The 17,522-nt window shown below is 41.8% G+C and overlaps 1 long non-coding RNA gene across 2 annotated transcripts in view; it reads left to right on the top strand.

Moving 5' to 3' along the window:
- Positions 1-17,522, top strand: part of LOC148003784 (uncharacterized) — a 69,486-nt gene that overhangs the window by 40,691 nt on the left and 11,273 nt on the right. Inside the window, exons 6-8 of one of the 2 annotated variants that reach the window (XR_015629627.1) lie at positions 12,722-12,772; positions 13,930-13,981; positions 15,532-17,187. The exons of the other annotated variant lie outside the window; for it this stretch is intronic. This is a non-coding gene — a long non-coding RNA (uncharacterized LOC148003784). Of the gene's footprint in view, positions 1-12,721; positions 12,773-13,929; positions 13,982-15,531; positions 17,188-17,522 lie in introns of those variants that run through there. 2 annotated transcript variants of the gene reach the window in all.

Raw genomic sequence — 17,522 nt, 5'->3', positions numbered from 1 at the left:
TCATCCATCTTGTCTAATTGGGTGGCTGTATATGTATGGGCCACATGTGGGGCAGGCTCTGAATGGGTGTTCCTTCAGTCTCTGTTTTAATCTTTGCCTCTCCCTTCCCTGCCAAGGGTATTCTTTTTCCTCATTTAAAGAAGGAGTGAAGCATTCACATTTTGATCATCCGTCTTGAGTTTCATTTGTTCTAGGGATCTAGGGTAATTCAAGCATTTGGGCTAATAGCCACTTATCAATGAGTGCATACCATGTATGTCTTTCTGTGAATGAGTTAGCTCACTCAGGATGATATTTTCCAGTTCCAACCATTTGCCTACGAATTTCATAAACTCGTTGTTTTTGATAGCTGAGTAATATTCCATAGTGTAGATGTACCACATTTTCTGTATCCATTCCTCTGTTGAAGGGCATCTGGGTTCTTTCCATTTTCTGGCTATTATAAATAAGGCTGCGATGAACATAGTGGAGCACGTGTCTCTTTTGTATGTTGAGGAATCTTTTGGGTATATGCCCAAGAGAGGTATAGCTGGATCCTCAGGCAATTCAATGTCCAATTTTCTGAGGAACCTCCAGACTGATTTCCAGAATGGTTTTACCAGTCTGCAATCCCACCAACAATGGAGGAGTGTTCCTCTTTCTCCACATCCTTGCCAGCATCTGCTGTCACCTGAGTTTTTGATCTTAGCCATTCTCACTGGTGTGAGGTGAAATCTCAGGGTTGTTTTGATTTGCATTTCCCTTATGACTAAAGATGTTGAACATTTCTTTAGGTGTTTCTCAGCCATTCGGCATTCCTCAGCTGTGAATTCTTTGTTTAGCTCTGAACCCCATTTTTTAATAGGGTTATTTGTTTCCCTGCGGTCTAACTTCTTGAGTTCTTTGTATATTTTGGATATAAGGCCTCTATCTGTTGTAGGATTGGTAAAGATCTTTTCCCAATCTGTTGGTTGCCGTTTTGTCCTAACCACAGTGTCCTTTGCCTTACAGAAGCTTTGCAGTTTTATGAGATCCCATTTGTCGATTCTTGATCTTAGAGCGTAAGCCATTGGTGTTTTGTTCAGGAAATTTTTTCCAGTGCCCATGTGTTCCAGATGCTTCCCTAGTTTTTCTTCTATTAGTTTGAGTGTGTCTGGTTTGATGTGGAGGTCCTTGATCCACTTGGACTTAAGCTTTGTACAGGGTGATAAGCATGGATCGATCTTCATTCTTCTACATGTTGACCTCCAGTTGAACCAGCACCATTTGCTGAAAATGCTATCTTTTTTCCATTGGATGGTTTTGGCTCCTTTGTCAAAAATCAAGTGACCATAGGTGTGTGGGTTCATTTCTGGGTCTTCAATTCTATTCCATTGGTCTATCTGTCTGTCTCTGTACCAATACCATGCAGTTTTTATCACTATTGCTCTGTAATACTGCTTGAGTTCAGGGATAGTGATTCCCCTGAAGTCCTTTTATTGTTGAGGATAGCTTTAGCTATCCTGGGTTTTTTGTTATTCCAGATGAATTTGCAAATTGTTCTAACTCTTTGAAGAATTGGAATGGTATTTTGATGGGGATTGCATTGAATTTGTAGATTGCTTTTGGTAAAATGGCCATTTTTACTATATTAATCCTGCCAATCCATGAGCATGGGAGATCTTTCCATCTTCTGAGGTCTTCTTCAATTTCTTTCCTCAGTGTCTTGAAGTTCTTTTTTTTTTTTTTCTTTTTTCTTTTTTATTAACTTGAGTATTTCTTATATACATTTCGAGTGTTATTCCCTTTCCCGGTTTCCGGGCAAACATCCCCCTCCCCCCTCCCCTTCCTTATGGGTGTTCCCCTCCCAACCCTCCCCCCATTGCCGCCCTCCCCCCATAGACTAGTTCACTGGGGGTTCAGTCTTAGCAGGACCCAGGGCTTCCCCTTCCACTGGTGCTCTTACTAGGATATTCATTGCTACCTATGGGGTCAGAGTCCAGGGTCAGTCCATGTATAGTCTTTTTTTTTTTTTTTTTTGGTTTTTTTTTTCAGAGCTGGGGACCGAACCCAGGGTCTTGCGCTTCCTAGGTAAGCGCTCTACCACTGAGCTAAATCCCCAGCCCCCCATGTATAGTCTTTAGGTAGTGGCTTAGTCCCTGGAAGCTCTGGTTGCTTGGCATTGTTGTACTTTTGGGGTCTCGAGCCCCTTCAAGCTCTTCCAGTTCTTTCTCTGATTCCTTCAATAGGGGACCTATTCTCAGTTCAGTGGTTTGCTGCTGGCATTTGCCTCTATATTTGCTGTATTCTGGCTGTGTCTCTCAGGAGCGATCTACATCCGGCTCCTGTCGGTCTGCACTTCTTTGCTTCATCCATCTTGTCTAATTGGGTGGCTGTATATGTATGGGCCACATGTGGGGCAGGCTCTGAATGGGTGTTCCTTCAGTCTCTGTTTTAATCTTTGCCTCTCCCTTCCCTGCCAAGGGTATTCTTTTTCCTCATTTAAAGAAGGAGTGAAGCATTCACATTTTGATCATCCGTCTTGAGTTTCGTTTGTTCTAGGGATCTAGGGTAATTCAAGCATTTGGGCTAATAGCCACTTATCAATGAGTGCATACCATGTATGTCTTTCTGTGATTGGGTTAGCTCACTCAGGATGATATTTTCCAGTTCCAACCATTTGCCTACGAATTTCATAAACTCGTTGTTTTTGATAGCTGAGTAATATTCCATTGTGTAGATGTACCACATTTTCTGTATCCATTCCTCTGTTGAAGGGCATCTGGGTTCTTTCCATTTTCTGGCTATTATAAATAAGGCTGCGATGAACATAGTGGAGCACGTGTCTCTTTTATATGTTGAGGCATCTTTTGGGTATATGCCCAAGAGAGGTATAGCTGGATCCTCAGGCAGTTCAATGTCCAATTTTCTGAGGAACCTCCAGACTGATTTCCAGAATGGTTTTACCAGTCTGCAATCCCACCAACAATGGAGGAGTGTTCCTCTTTCTCCACATCCTCGCCAGCATCTGCTGTCACCTGAGTTTTTGATCTTAGCCAATCGCACTGGTGTGAGGTGAAATCTCAGGGTTGTTTTGATTTGCATTTCCCTTATGACTAAAGATGTTGAACATTTCTTTAGGTGTTTCTCAGCCATTCGGCATTCCTCAGCTGTGAATTCTTTGTTTAGCTCTGAACCCCATTTTTTAATAGGGTTATTTGTTTCCCTGCGGTCTAACTTCTTGAGTTCTTTGTATATTTTGGATATAAGGCCTCTATCTGTTGTAGGATTGGTAAAGATCTTTTCCCAATCTGTTGGTTGCCGTTTTGTCCTAACCACAGTGTCCTTTGCCTTACAGAAGCTTTGCAGTTTTATGAGATCCCATTTGTCGATTCTTGATCTTAGAGCATAAGCCATTGGTGTTTTGTTCAGGAAATTTTTTCCAGTGCCCATGTGTTCCAGATGCTTCCCTAGTTTTTCTTCTATTAGTTTGAGTGTGTCTGGTTTGATGTGGAGGTCCTTGATCCACTTGGACTTAAGCTTTGTACAGGGTGATAAGCATGGATCGATCTGCATTCTTCTACATGTTGACATCCAGTTGAACCAGCACCATTTGCTGAAAATGCTATCTTTTTTCCATTGGATGGTTTTGGCTCCTTTGTCAAAAATCAAGTGACCATAGGTGTGTGGGTTCATTTCTGGGTCTTCAATTCTATTCCATTGGTCTATCTGTCTGTCTCTGTACCAATACCATGCAGTTTTTATCACTATTGCTCTGTAATACTGCTTGAGTTCAGGGATAGTGATTCCCCCTGAAGTCCTTTTATTGTTGAGGATAGCTTTAGCTATCCTGGGTTTTTTGTTATTCCAGATGAATTTGCAAATTGTTCTGTCTAACTCTTTGAAGAATTGGATTGGTATTTTGATGGGGATTGCATTGAATTTGTAGATTGCTTTTGGTAAAATGGCCATTTTTACTATATTAATCCTGCCAATCCATGAGCATGGGAGATCTTTCCATCTTCTGAGGTCTTCTTCAATTTCTTTCCTCAGTGTCTTGAAGTTCTTATTGTACAGATCTTTTACTTGCTTGGTTAAAGTCACACCGAGGTACTTTATATTATTTGGGTCTATTATGAAGGGTGTCGTTTCCCTAATTTCTTTCTCGGCTTGTTTCTCTTTTGTATAGAGGAAGGCAACTGATTTATTTGAGTTAATTTTATACCCAGCCACTTTGCTGAAGTTGTTTATCAGTTTTAGTAGTTCTCTGGTGGAACTTTTGGGATCACTTAAATATACTATCATGTCATCTGCAAATAGTGATATTTTGACCTCTTCTTTTCCGATCTGTATCCCTTTGATCTCCTTTTGTTGTCTGATTGCTCTGGCTAGAACTTCAAGAACTATATTGAATAAGTAGGGAGAGAGTGGGCAGCCTTGTCTAGTCCCTGATTTTAGTGGGATTGCTTCAAGTTTCTCTCCATTTAGTTTAATGTTAGCAACTGGTTTGCTGTATATGGCTTTTACTATGTTTAGGTATGGGCCTTGAATTCCTATTCTTTCCAGGACTTTTATCATGAAGGGGTGTTGAATTTTGTCAAATGCTTTCTCAGCATCTAATGAAATGATCATGTGGTTCTGTTCTTTCAGTTTGTTTATATAATGGATCACGTTGATAGTTTTCCGTATATTAAACCATCCCTGCATGCCTGGGATGAAGCCTACTTGATCATGGTGGATGATTGTTTTGATGTGCTCTTGAATTCGGTTTGCCAGAATTTTATTGAGTATTTTTGCGTCGATATTCATAAGGGAAATTGGTCTGAAGTTCTCTTTCTTTGTTGTGTCTTTGTGTGGTTTAGGTATAAGAGTAATTGTGGCTTCGTAGAAGGAATTCGGTAGGGCTCCATCTGTTTCAATTTTGTGGAATAGTTTGGATAATATTGGTATGAGGTCTTCTATGAAGGTTTGATAGAATTCTGCACTAAACCCGTCTGGACCTGAGCTCTTTTTGGTTGGGAGACCTTTAATGACTGCTTCTATTTCCTTAGGAGTTATGGGGTTGTTTAACTGGTTTATCTGTTCCTGATTTAACTTTGATACCTGGTATCTGTCTAGGAAATTGTCCATTTCCTGAAGATTTTCAAATTTTGTTGAATATAGGTTTTTATAGTAAGATCTGATGATTTTTTGAATTTCCTCCGAATCTGTAGTTATGTCTCCCTTTTCATTTCTGATTTTGTTAATTTGGACGCACTCTCTGTGTCCTCTCGTTAGTCTGGCTAAGGGTTTATCTATCTTGTTGATTTTCTCAAAGAACCAACTTTTGGTTCTGTTGATTCTTTCTATGGTCCTTTTTGTTTCTACTTGGTTGATTTCAGCTCTGAGTTTGATTATTTCCTGCCTTCTACTCCTCCTGGGTGTATTTGCTTCTTTTTGTTCTAGAGCTTTTAGGTGTGCTGTCAAGCTGCTGACATATGCTCTTTCCTGTTTCTTTCTGCAGGCACTCAGCGCTATGAGTTTTCCTCTTAGCACAGCTTTCATTGTGTCCCATAAGTTTGGGTATGTTGTATGTTCATTTTCATTAAATTCTAAAAAGTTTTTAATTTCTTTCTTTATTTCTTCCTTGACCAGGTTATCATTGAGTAGAGCATTGTTCAATTTCCACGTATATGTGGGCATTCTTCCCTTATTGTTATTGAAGACCAGTTTTAGGCCGTGGTGGTCCGATAGCAGGCATGGGATTATTTCTATCTTTCTGTACCTGTTGAGGCCCGTTTTTTGACCAATTATATGGTCAATTTTGGAGAAAGTACCATGAGGAGCTGAGAAGAAGGTATATCCTTTTGCTTTAGGATAGAATGTTCTATAAATATCCGTTAAGTCCATTTGGCTCATGACTTCTCTTAGTCTGTCTACATCACTGTTTAATTTCTGTTTCCATGATCTGTCCATTGATGAGAGTGGGGTGTTGAAATCTCCCACTATTATTGTGTGAGGTGCAATGTGTGTTTTGAGCTTTAGTAAGGTTTCTTTTACGTATGTAGGTGCCCTTGTATTTGGGGCATAGATATTTAGGATTGAGAGTTCATCTTGGTTGATTTTTCCTTTGATGAATATGAAGTGTCCTTCCTTATCTTTTTTGATGACTTTTAGTTGGAAATTGATTTTATTTGATATTAGAATGGCTACTCCAGCTTGCTTCTTCTGACCATTTGCTTGGAAAGTTGTTTTCCAGCCTTTCACTCTGAGGTAGTGTCTGTCTTTTTCTCTGAGGTGTGTTTCCTGTAGGCAGCAGAATGCAGGGTCCTCGTTGCGTATCCAGTTTGTTAATCTATGTCTTTTTATTGGGGAGTTGAGGCCATTGATATTGAGAGATATTAAGGAATAGTGATTATTGCTTCCCGTTATATTCATATTTGGATGTGAGGTTATGTTTGTGTGCTTTCATTCTCTTTGTTTTGTTGCCAAGACGATTAGTTTCTTGCTTCTTCTAGGGTATAGCTTGCCTCCTTATGTTGGGCTTTACCATTTATTATCCTTTGTAGTGCTGGATTTGTAGAAAGATATTGTGTAAATTTGGTTTTGTCATGGAATATCTTGGTTTCTCCATCAATGTTAATTGAGAGTTTTGCTGGATACAGTAACCTGGGCTGGCATTTGTGTTCTCTTAGGGTCTGTATGACATCAGTCCAGGATCTTCTGGCCTTCATAGTTTCTGGCGAGAAGTCTGGTGTGATTCTGATAGGTCTCCCTTTATATGTTACTTGACCTTTTTCCCTTACTGCTTTTAATATTCTTTCTTTATTTTGTGCGTTTGGTGTTTTGACAATTATGTGACGGGAGGTGTTTCTTTTCTGGTCCAATCTATTTGGAGTTCTGTAGGCTTCTTGTATGTCTATGGGTATCTCTTTTTTTAGGTTAGGGAAGTTTTCTTCTATGATTTTGTTGAAGATATTTACTGGTCCTTTGAGCTGGGAGTCTTCACTCTCTTCTATACCTATTATCCTTAGGTTTGATCTTCTCATTGAGTCCTGGATTTCCTGTATGTTTTGGACCAGTAGCTTTTTCCGCTTTACATTATCTTTGACAGTTGAGTCAATGATTTCTATGGAATCTTCTGCTCCTGAGATTCTCTCTTCCATCTCTTGTATTCTGTTGGTGAAGCTTGTATCTACAGCTCCTTGTCTCTTCTTTTGGTTTTCTATATCCAGGGTTGTTTCCATGTGTTCTTTCTTGATTGCTTCTATTTCCATTTTTAATTCCTTCAACTGTTTGATTGTGTTTTCCTGGAATTCTTTCAGGGATTTTTGCGATTCCTCTCTGTAGGCTTTTACTTGTTTATTAATGTTTTCCTGTGCTTCCCTAAGTGTGTTCATGTCTTTCTTGAAGTCCTCCAGCATCATGATCAAATATGATTTTGAAACTAGATCTTGCTTTTCTGGTGTGTTTGGATATTCCATGTTTGTTTTGGTGGGAGAATTGGGCTCCGATGATGGCATGTAGTCTTGGTTTCTGTTGCTTGGGTTCCTGCGCTTGCCTCTCGCCATCAGATTATCTCTAGTGTTACTTTGTTCTGCTATTTCTGACAGTGGCTAGACTGTCCTATAAGCCTGTGTGTCAGGAGTGCTGTAGACCTGTTTTCCTCTCTTTCAGTCAGTTATGGGGACAGAGTGTTCTGCTTTCGGGTGTGTAGTTTTTCCTCTCTACAGGTCTTCAGCTGTTCCTGTGGGCCTGTGTCTTGAGTTCACCAGGCAGCTTTCTTGCAGCAGAAAATTTGGTCTTACCTGTGGTCCCGAGGCTCAGGTTTGCTCGTGGGGTGCTGCCCAGGGGCTCTCTGCAGAGGCAGCAACTAGGAAGACCTGTGCCGCCCCTTCCGGGAGCTTCAGTGCACCAGGGTTCCAGATGGTCTTTGGCTTTTTCCTCTGGCGTCCGAGATGTGTGTGCAGGGAGCAGTCTCTTCTGGTTTCCCAGGCTTGTCTGCCTCTCTGAAGGTTTAGCTCTCCCTCCCACGGGATTTGGGTGCAGAGAACTGTTTATCCGGTCTGTTTCTTTCAGGTTCTGGCGGTGTCTCAGGCACAGGGGTCCTGCCGCTCCTGGGCCCTCCCCCATGGGAGCCCAGAGGCCTTATACAGTTTCCTCTTGGGCCAGGGATGTGGGCAGGGGTGAGCAGTGTTAGTGGTCTCTTCCGCTCTGCAGCCTCAGGAGTGCCCACCTGACCAGGCGGTTGGGTCTCTCTCTCACCGGGTCTGGGAGCAGAGAGCTGCTGCGGGCCGGGATCCGAGGGTCGCAAATTCTATTCTTATGAAGGCATAAAGCCCCTTATTTCTGTTGTGCCTGGAATTATCTAGTTTGTTTGTTTATATACCTATGGGTTCTGCTTAAGTTTGATCTCTGGAAATCTTTCCCAAAGTTCTGCTGTGTTTTCTAGACTTCCTGAGTGTATGGAACCGACAAGAAGCCTTTCATTACTTACTTTTTTTAAAAACCTAATGCTTCTCCCTGTGCAACTGGTAGGAAATGGGGCACATGAGCAGGAGGCACAGATGTATTGTATTTTATATTCTCATGCAGACTCACAATTTGTATCAGCTAATCAAAGTCTCGGGAAAAGCCTACAAAATAGGAAAGCATTTACCTCTGTTCGACCTCAAAGTTTTTAAATCTACATGGATGTGGGGGTGTTTTATTAATATAAAAATTATTAAATTATGAGGCACATGTTTCCCTGTAGAAAACTGACAGGTTTTATACTTGTGCCCCCCCCCCCCCCCATGAAATGCTAGTGTCCAGGAAGGTGAGGAAGGTGCCTACAGCTTTATGCTTCCATTACCGTTTAGCCCCTCGCTATCCATCTTCTAGGTGCTCAATGCATACATGGTAAATGAAATGAAATTTAGAGCATGAAGAAGAAGAAGTTTTTTAAGGTCCCTGGCCAAAGAAAAGTGAAAATAAATATTCAAATTGAGATTCTCGATCCTGTCAATCGTGCCTTTGTCTCATGTATTTAGAAGCAGGATGTGGGTTCCAGGAATTGAACTCAGGGCCTCAGACCTGCCAGCAAACTCTTTTACCCAGTGAGCTGTCTCCCTAGCCCGCCAAATTTCTTTTAAAAAGGGCCTGGATAATTACTTTGGTTTAAAAACCATATGGAGGAGGTGGGTGAGAATTTGGAAATAATTAGACTAAAATGGATATAAACTTGTCAAGTTACCTACCATCCTCTAGAGGTTCCTTACATGAACTAGATAAAGCTTGATTATTGGGATGGCTTTTTAAAATCACACTCAAGTCACAGCAGACATTTGATCCACGAGTTTCTGTTTGATTGGCGTAGTTGAGATGTAGCTTCAGGGTCAGGTATCTATGCTTTGATGTGTATGGGTCTTATAGGAAGGATCTTAATTTCTGACTCAAAGAGTAAAAGAAAAGGGGGTCTGAAAGAGACAGAGAAAGAGGGAAGGAGGGTACACAATACTTACTGTGTGCAGAACTTTAAAAGAAAACAGTACATTTGGGTCTGTTCGAAGGAGTGCCTGTGTCATCTGGGACCCAGAACAAGGGAGATCTTTAGTTTTGTAGCCACAGTCTTGCCTTGTTTAAAGAGGAAATATAGCTCCTGGTGAAGCTAGGGCCAGTCGTTAGTAGAGTTGAGGTGCACCCCTTGTTCAGCCTGTAGACCTTGGGATGACCTTGAATTAGTCATGCCTCTCTGGGCCAGTACCTCATGTCATACCCATGGGAGGGTGGTGCTCTCTCTGAGGTTCATGCTTGGATGGGTTACCAACCGCAATGAAGCAGTCTCTTGAATCAGCCCTCTGGCTCAGGGATCCAAATAAGAAAAGCATCCTTCATTCACATGTTTTCCCATCAGTCTTGCTTGCCTGGGTGTGGTGCCTTCATTTCCTCAGATGAGGAACAGGGGCTCAATCGCTCTTGGCCAATATTTTAAAATAGAACCGATCAAGAGGGTGAGCCTTGCAACATATACGTGCCCTTAAGGAATGAGTCTGTTCATTCATGTATTCAATACAGAATCAGCAGTGAACTGATCTTTCAAGATGTCCTTTAGTTCTATAATAATTGTGTGTGATGGCATCCGTAACTTTGTTGGACTGTGTGTGAATATACTGCTTTCTGTTCTCAATCACTGACATTTGACCACTTCTGACTTAAAACAAAATAAAACAAAACAAAAACAAAAACAAAAACGCAACAATTTCATAGGGTTCAGTCTGGCTTCAGTGAAGATCAACCCCCGCCCCCTTCTCTAGTTCGTTCTTATTACCCTGCTGGTACAAACTGCCTGGCTCTCCAGCTATAAATCAGGAGGGAGGATGTTTCCCAGGGAGCTGTTGACTGGGTCATCACAGCTGGCTTGATCTCTGGAGTGAGGATGGTCACTGTTGGACACAGTTAATTTTCGCCCATAGGAGGAAGAAGACATTGAGCAAAATATCTCAGTGAAGTAATAGGTTTACATGGTGTCAGGGACATCTAAACACTTCAGCAATTGCTTCTACATCAGATGTGACTCTTGGCACTGAGGGGAGGCTGGCGGTGCCAGAGTCAGTCTCAGGTCGGGATCTGACACTGCGTCAAAACATTCTGTCTTGTGGCTTGTGTTTCTAGATGAGATCAGCTGGGTTTGGCACGCCAAACATCAGGAAATTGGAAATATAAGAGACTCTGTGGCTCCTGATTGGAAAAAGATGCAAGGAGAATGATTTTTATCAATGGGAAGGTTTATGGAGAGGGAGGTTGGGATGTGGAGATAGGAGAAAAGGCAAAATGACTCAAGTGAGAGAAAGGCGAGAAGAATTGCTGGGAAGTTCTGTACCATAAAAGGTCGTTGTGTCCGTGGACACTCCTGGTGGCCATGGCAGGACTGAGGGATCAGAGGAGCTCAGATCCACTTCTCCAAGTACACTGTCAACTCTCATCAAGCACCCACCATGCCAGAAGTCAGAAATCACGTGATACCGGGAAGAGAAACGTCATGAGCTTATGACAAAATACCCCACCATTAAGTCTAACTTGTAGCAGATAACTGTTCTTAGTATAAAATGCCAACCAACAGAGCAGTTCTTTTTATGTAGTAACATCTCCTTTTGTCAGGACCTGGTCTTCTTTATATTCAGTTAGTTTTTAATATTAACTGTATCAGAACCTTTCATTAAATGACCAGAATAGTTTCTTAAAACAAACAAACAAACAAACAAAACTTCTGGTCATCTGCCTTTTCCTATACCCAATAATATTTTTAAAGCTAACATATCTGTTTGCATATTCAACTCCTGCTAACCATTCTTTAGGAGAGAACATCATTACTAGAAACAACTCAAACAGACTAGTTGTGGACTAAGTTATGGGACGGTCAGGGATTACTGTAGACAAGTAGTAAACTTAAGATTAAATGTTTGCTCTGTGAAGGTCTAGATACATGCTTAGTAAGCTTGTGATGTTAGATGCTAGGAAACCCTGGATGCTTACAGGGCTAGTATGAGGTCCACAGCAGGGACCTCTACTGGCCTCTGTCTCCCACTCAAGAGCGAGTAGTTCCAAATACCATTTTCCTGTCTCCCACTGACACCTTCATGACATCTTAAGTCCTTGTTCCCTGCTTGGGTCACTGAGATTTGCAGAACTGGCTGTTTTTAAAATAGAACTTCTAAAGTCTTAGTCCCTGGCTGATCATCAAACCTTCCTGATCCTGCTACACAATATCAAGGGCTGGGGCTTGATCTCTCATACTATAAATAAAGAGAAGATACAGCATGTAACAGACTCGAGCTCCTGTGTGTCCAGCTCTGGCCTTCCCTCAACTCTTATTATAGAAGTCTATTTCCAGTTTTGTTTAGTGCTCTAGAATAATGTCGAGGTACCCAGTGTAGACAATGCATTGAAATGTCAAAGGGGGTGATGTGGCTGGGAATCTCACCTGCTTTACTGCTGCTCCTCCTGCTGCTTTTACAGGAGCCTCGGAATAGTTTCAAAGTCTCAAAGTCTTTGGGATTTTGTAGAACAGGAGAATACATAACAATGGTTGGACCAAGAATCTCAAATCGACTAACTTTCAGGATCTTCTAGGATTCCAAGTCTAGCATTATGGGCCTGGTCTGCTATGCCCAAGATGGATTGGGAAGTATCTCACTATCTCAAGTCAGAGGTTCTCAGTCTGTGTGGGTCGCGACCCCTTCAGGGTTCACACACCATCTATCCTACATATTAGATATTTACTACATTACAATCTGTAACAGTAGGAAAATTACAGTTATGAAGTAGCCACAAAAATAGATTTATAGTTAGAGGGTCACCACAACATGAGGGACTGTATTAAAGGGTCGCAGCATTAGGAAGGTTGAGAACCACTGACCTAAATATGCACTATGCAAATGACTGCAAAGGCAGTCAGTCCTCTTTGAGAGTAATAAGTGAATAATGGGAAGACTCAATAACCTGTTTGGCCCATTTTATCTCTGGAGGAAAGTCCTGGATGGTCATCTGCTGGCAAAAGGGCTGTTGAAGCTGGGTGTAAGCCTGTTGTCCTAGTACTTCGGTGGTTCAGGCAGGAGATTGGTGAGTTCAAGGCCAGTGAGACCCCCGTCTTCAAAAGCAAAAACGAGAAGAGAAAAATGAAGAAGAAAGGAAAAGAAGGAAGGATGGGAGTGTTGGGATGCAGGAAGGGCCGTGGGCTGTAATTTTCCACTTTAAACCTTGCTCCAGCAGACTGCCCCACCTTTTTTTTTTTTTTTTTTGACAGACTCATAGTTGTTCCGCTTTCAAAAAGTCATCATTGATTCTCGAAGAAAAGGTAGGTAAAACGTAGGTAGGCAGCGGAGGTAAACATCAGTGGAAAGGGTACAGATTTCATGCTCTGGAGCATTAGCTCCGTGTTGAAATGGCCAAGTTTTCCTGACAAGAAACTTCTATGAAAAGAGACTTTGTGTTCTCCTCATGAGGAACAGACCTAGGCAGTTGGGAGGATCCGCATAGAAATAAGGGATCTTCCTATGCAGTGAGGGCTCTTGTTTGTAGAAGAAATTGAGCAACTGGAGATCAGGGAAGTCAGGAAGCCTTGAAATAGACCAGACATGGCAATTGGGAAGTTCAAAGGCAGTCTGCCCTAAGGTCTGTCAGCTGCACTAGCTCATGAATATGCAACAACTGATTATTTAATCTTGGGATTGCTCTGATCTGTGTACTGTGTATGTCTGTGGATTACAGTCAGGGGTTCTCCATCGTTTGAAATATTGACTGGTTTTTGGGAGGGGTTGGTCCTGATAGCTGTGCTTCACTAGGTAGATTCAGAGAGCAGGTATGGAGATGTCCTGGTCAGCAACTCTTGAGGCCCTGTCCTTCTTCAGGGAAGAACCTGAGTGGTGACGCTGGCTCTTGTAAAAGAAATGTGAAAAGCTGTCAGTGTGAAAATAGAGCTGCGTGGGTCACCCCTAGCAGAACAAATGAAAAGCTAGGACGTGATGAAGGAAGAGATCTTACGCATGACTAAAACTGACTGAATTGCAAGATCTGTGACCCCAAAAGCCTTATTTACAAAAGGAAACGTGCTTCCACAGGCTCAGTTGCCCAGCAGCTGTCTTTTCAACCTTGGTTGGGCTGGTTTCGGTCTTGATATCATTCACTGCTGCCAAAGACTACCATTTTGAAAGAGCTGATGTGCACTGTTGAGATGGCTCAGTGGGTGAAGGGCTTGCCTCCAGATCCCAGAGTTCTGGTTCTGGGACCCAAAAAGTGGAAGGGAAGGACCAGAATATCTGCTTCAATTTCCTTAATTATTTTGTCTTTTAAAACTTTCCTTTGCCTCAGTTCCCTGAGTATTCTCAAAGCTTGATGAAGCATACTCCCACTAAAATATCCTGTATTTCCTAAGGAATATCAGGATTCTTCATGCTGATATAAATATAAATGATCTAACATTTCTGTCGTGATATTTTTTTTTTTAAAATTTAGTGTGACGTGAGCTTTGCTGCATTTTGAATATCTACCTCATTCATGTTTGCAGGTCAGTTTTCTTTTTGGTGCCTCTGTGGGGAACCGTGAAAGCTGGCTCAAGATATCCCAAGACCTAGTTCTAAGCACAAAGGATGGACGAAAGGCAGGGATAAGGAACACAGACAGGAGACAGGAAGAGGGAGACTGGAAAGGAAGAAGGGGTAAAGGAAGCAAAGGGAGAGGGAAGAGGGATATTCATCCTGGGGGACTAATGATTGCCTCTGGATAGAAATGAGACAGATATGGCCCATAGGAAAAATGGTAATTTATAATGCTAAAAGAGGAAGCCCTGTGCTAGGATGTGGAGTTTAATTTTAATTGGGCATGTTAATCAGGTGAGCTAAGGGGACTTTTGATTGCTGGACTTTAATACTTGCATAGTTGGACCTTGGAAGTCTGAAGCAGTAAATTGTTAATCGGCTTTGAATTCCCTGGGGGCGCGCGCGTACACACACACACACACACACACACACACACACACACACACACACACACACACACTCACACACACACACAAAAACAAGATGTGCCTGTCAACATTCTGTCATGAGGCTCAGAGTCCCACTCCTTTCTGAGGGTTTATTGACAGTTAGGGGCAGGAGAGACATTTCTTTACTGGTGTAGCCACTGGCAAGTTGCTCCTGATCCTGCTAATAACCTTCCATCCAGGCTCCTGTGAGCCGCTCAAGAAACTCATTGGAGATGGGAAAGGACGTGAAAGTAGAAAAGACAGACTAGATAGAAAGATAGGGAGAGAAGAGTCAAGATGTGGAGGGGGACAGTGGGAAGTGAATGTGATTAAAATACCTTATATACAAGTATAAGAATAACAACACAACATTATTCTGTATAAATAATGCATGATAATACAAAAATCTTAAAAGAGGAAAGAATTCTTAGAGCTGTCTTCAGTTCTACCTGGGTAGCTATCACATTCCTACCAAGATTAATTGTCTCACCAAATGGCTCTCCAGCTACCTGATGAATGCTCTTTTTCAGGGCACCTGTCCCACCCACCCCCTTTTTGTGTAATATAGTCAAGCTGAGAATTTTCCAAGTTTTTAAGCCTTTTTGATTAACAGTCTCATTTTAAACACATCTTGTTCAACTCACACTTCACCAGAAGTAGTTTACAGGAACCAAGATCCTCCAAAACTCTGCTTAGAAATCTCCATAGAGCCGAACATCACAGACCCGGCTTATGATCACCACACTTGTGAGGCGAACGCAGAAGAGTTTCAAGGGCTTTTTGGCCCCGTAGCAAGTTTGAGGCTAGCCTTGGCTCTATGAGACCCTGTGACAAGCAAACAAACAAACACAATCAACAGAGTAAACAGATGGTTGTATAAATCTTCATGGCTGAATAACCAATTTAATGCTTGCAAACTGTACCTTTCATAACACAATAAAACAGTTCAGACGAACTCTTCGCCACTTTACAACAGTAATAACCTTCCTCCGTGATCCAATAATGTGTTCATTTATTATTTAACTTATTTACTGTTTTATCATGTGTTTACTGTGTATACTGTGTATGTGGGGATGTGCTTTTGAGTGCAGATGCTCTGGAGGCCAGAAGAGGGCGCTGGATCCTCCTGGAGTCGGAATTACAAACAATTCATTGTGAGCCCGTCTGAAGGGGTACTTGGAATGTACCAGTTCCTCTGTGAAAACAGCCCACATTCTTAACTGCTGAGCCATCTCTGCAGTCGCCACGTGTTTATTTATATGTCCTCATCATCAGAATGACCTTTACCATCTGTTTCTATCAACATTCTGTTCGCATCACTTCTGTATTCTCCAAGAAGATGCAAGATTTCAGCGGGGTGTGAGGATTCGTTCCTGTAAGCTCAACACTCGGAAGGCAGAGACAGGAGGCTAAGCAGTTCAAGGTCAACGCTGACCTGGGCTAGAGGAGATCCTGTTTCAAAAATCGAAAACAAACAGCAAAAATACGCAAGATTTCTTTATAGTTCTTATTCCTCTTTCTGTGTCTTTACCAGCATTGCCCATACGATTCTTCACAACAATTTCAGCTCTTTCTAGTGTGTCAGCGTTGGGTTGGGGGAAACTGAGAAAACTCATATCAGATACGAAAGCTTAAAAAGGAAAGCTTTATTTTCTCAGTGCTCAAGGAGGCAGCCAGTTTGGGATCTGATCTCCATTCCCAAAGGGAGATTTATGACATTTTGAAAGTATGGGAACTGCTTGTTTGGGTGTGGGGAAGCTATAGAGTTTTCCAACTGTATTTTGACATTATGGGTTAAGCAAGGGAATACCCATCGGGCACCTGGTTTCAAGGTCCTTAATTTATTCTCCTAGACATTAGGTCTGGAGCTCAGAGTGATAAGGGGACAAAGGAATGAATCATCTGCATGTAGTTCATTAGGGCATAACAGGCAATTGGTTATATATTTTTGCAACATGTACACCTTGGTTTAGATAGCAATTTCTATTTTCTTTACCAGTTAGCAGATAATTAGGAAAATGTTTGGAGAAGTGGGATAGGCGTTCATTCATAGGCTTGGGAATATGAACTTGTTTGACTCTGCCAGCAAGATGGAGAAGTTGTCTTTGAGAAGGTTGGATTTAGACAACTGTTTACAACAGAAGCTGTTCAGCTATAGGGAAGTCCCCAGCCCCCTAGGGCCTACGACCTTGAATTTGGTTTCTGGAAATTAATGGTAGTGCTTAGAATATGTTTCTTTTGTTTGTTTCCAACATCAAGAACCCTTCAAGCCTCCTTTACATGAGATCCAGTTCTTAAAACACTTCCACATTTTTTGGTGCTGTTGTAATAACACTGTACTTCTTAGTAATAAGATTTGCATTTTTCCAAGTTCTCCAGAACTCTCAGAACAGGCTTGTGGTGTGTGTGTGTGCTCACACACATACATGCACATACACATGCTGGAGGAGGGCAGAGAAGGGAGAGGTATGCACATAGACATACACACACACATATGTGCATATACAGAGAGGATGGGAAAGGGGGAGGGGGAAGGATAAGGAGAGGGAGAAAGGAGATTGAATAAAATAAGGAGAGCTACTTCATCAAGCTGGACACTGAGCCAGTGGTATCATTGCAGTCTTGGCTGCAAATTGTTTAAAAGTTGCCAGGCAGAAGAATTTTTTCTGGTTTTGCCTGTTTTGGAGGGAAGAATCTGTTTAGATTTTCAATAAATTGGATAAACCCCACCCATATTGGGTAACCTTCTTTACTCTGCTGATTTCAATGTTAATCTTTTCTGAAAACATCCTTAGACACACACTCAGAAGTGATATTCAATCAAATGTAGAGATACTCTATGACTCAGTCAAGTTCGTGCATAAAATTAGCCGTCCCAGTAAGTGATGGAGCCCAGCTACTGGACTTAAAGTATGTGATTTAATTACAATGCTCTGCTGCCTGCCCATATAAATACTGTTTATTCATTCTTTTGTGAGTCGCTTAACAACTCTTTTAAGACCCAGACTCAGGAAGCTGTTTAACTCACTTAGCTTCCTAGATACCAATCCTGAAACACCTTCGCCACTAACAATAACAAATA

The sequence above is a fragment of the Rattus norvegicus genome, chromosome 9 (genome assembly GCF_021556685.1).
Source record: "Rattus norvegicus strain SHRSP/BbbUtx chromosome 9, alternate assembly SHRSP_T2T, whole genome shotgun sequence".
Classification (NCBI taxonomy): Eukaryota; Metazoa; Chordata; class Mammalia; order Rodentia; family Muridae; genus Rattus; species Rattus norvegicus.
Note: the sequence above shows the minus strand (reverse complement) of the source record. Positions and strands in the feature narration are given on the sequence as shown.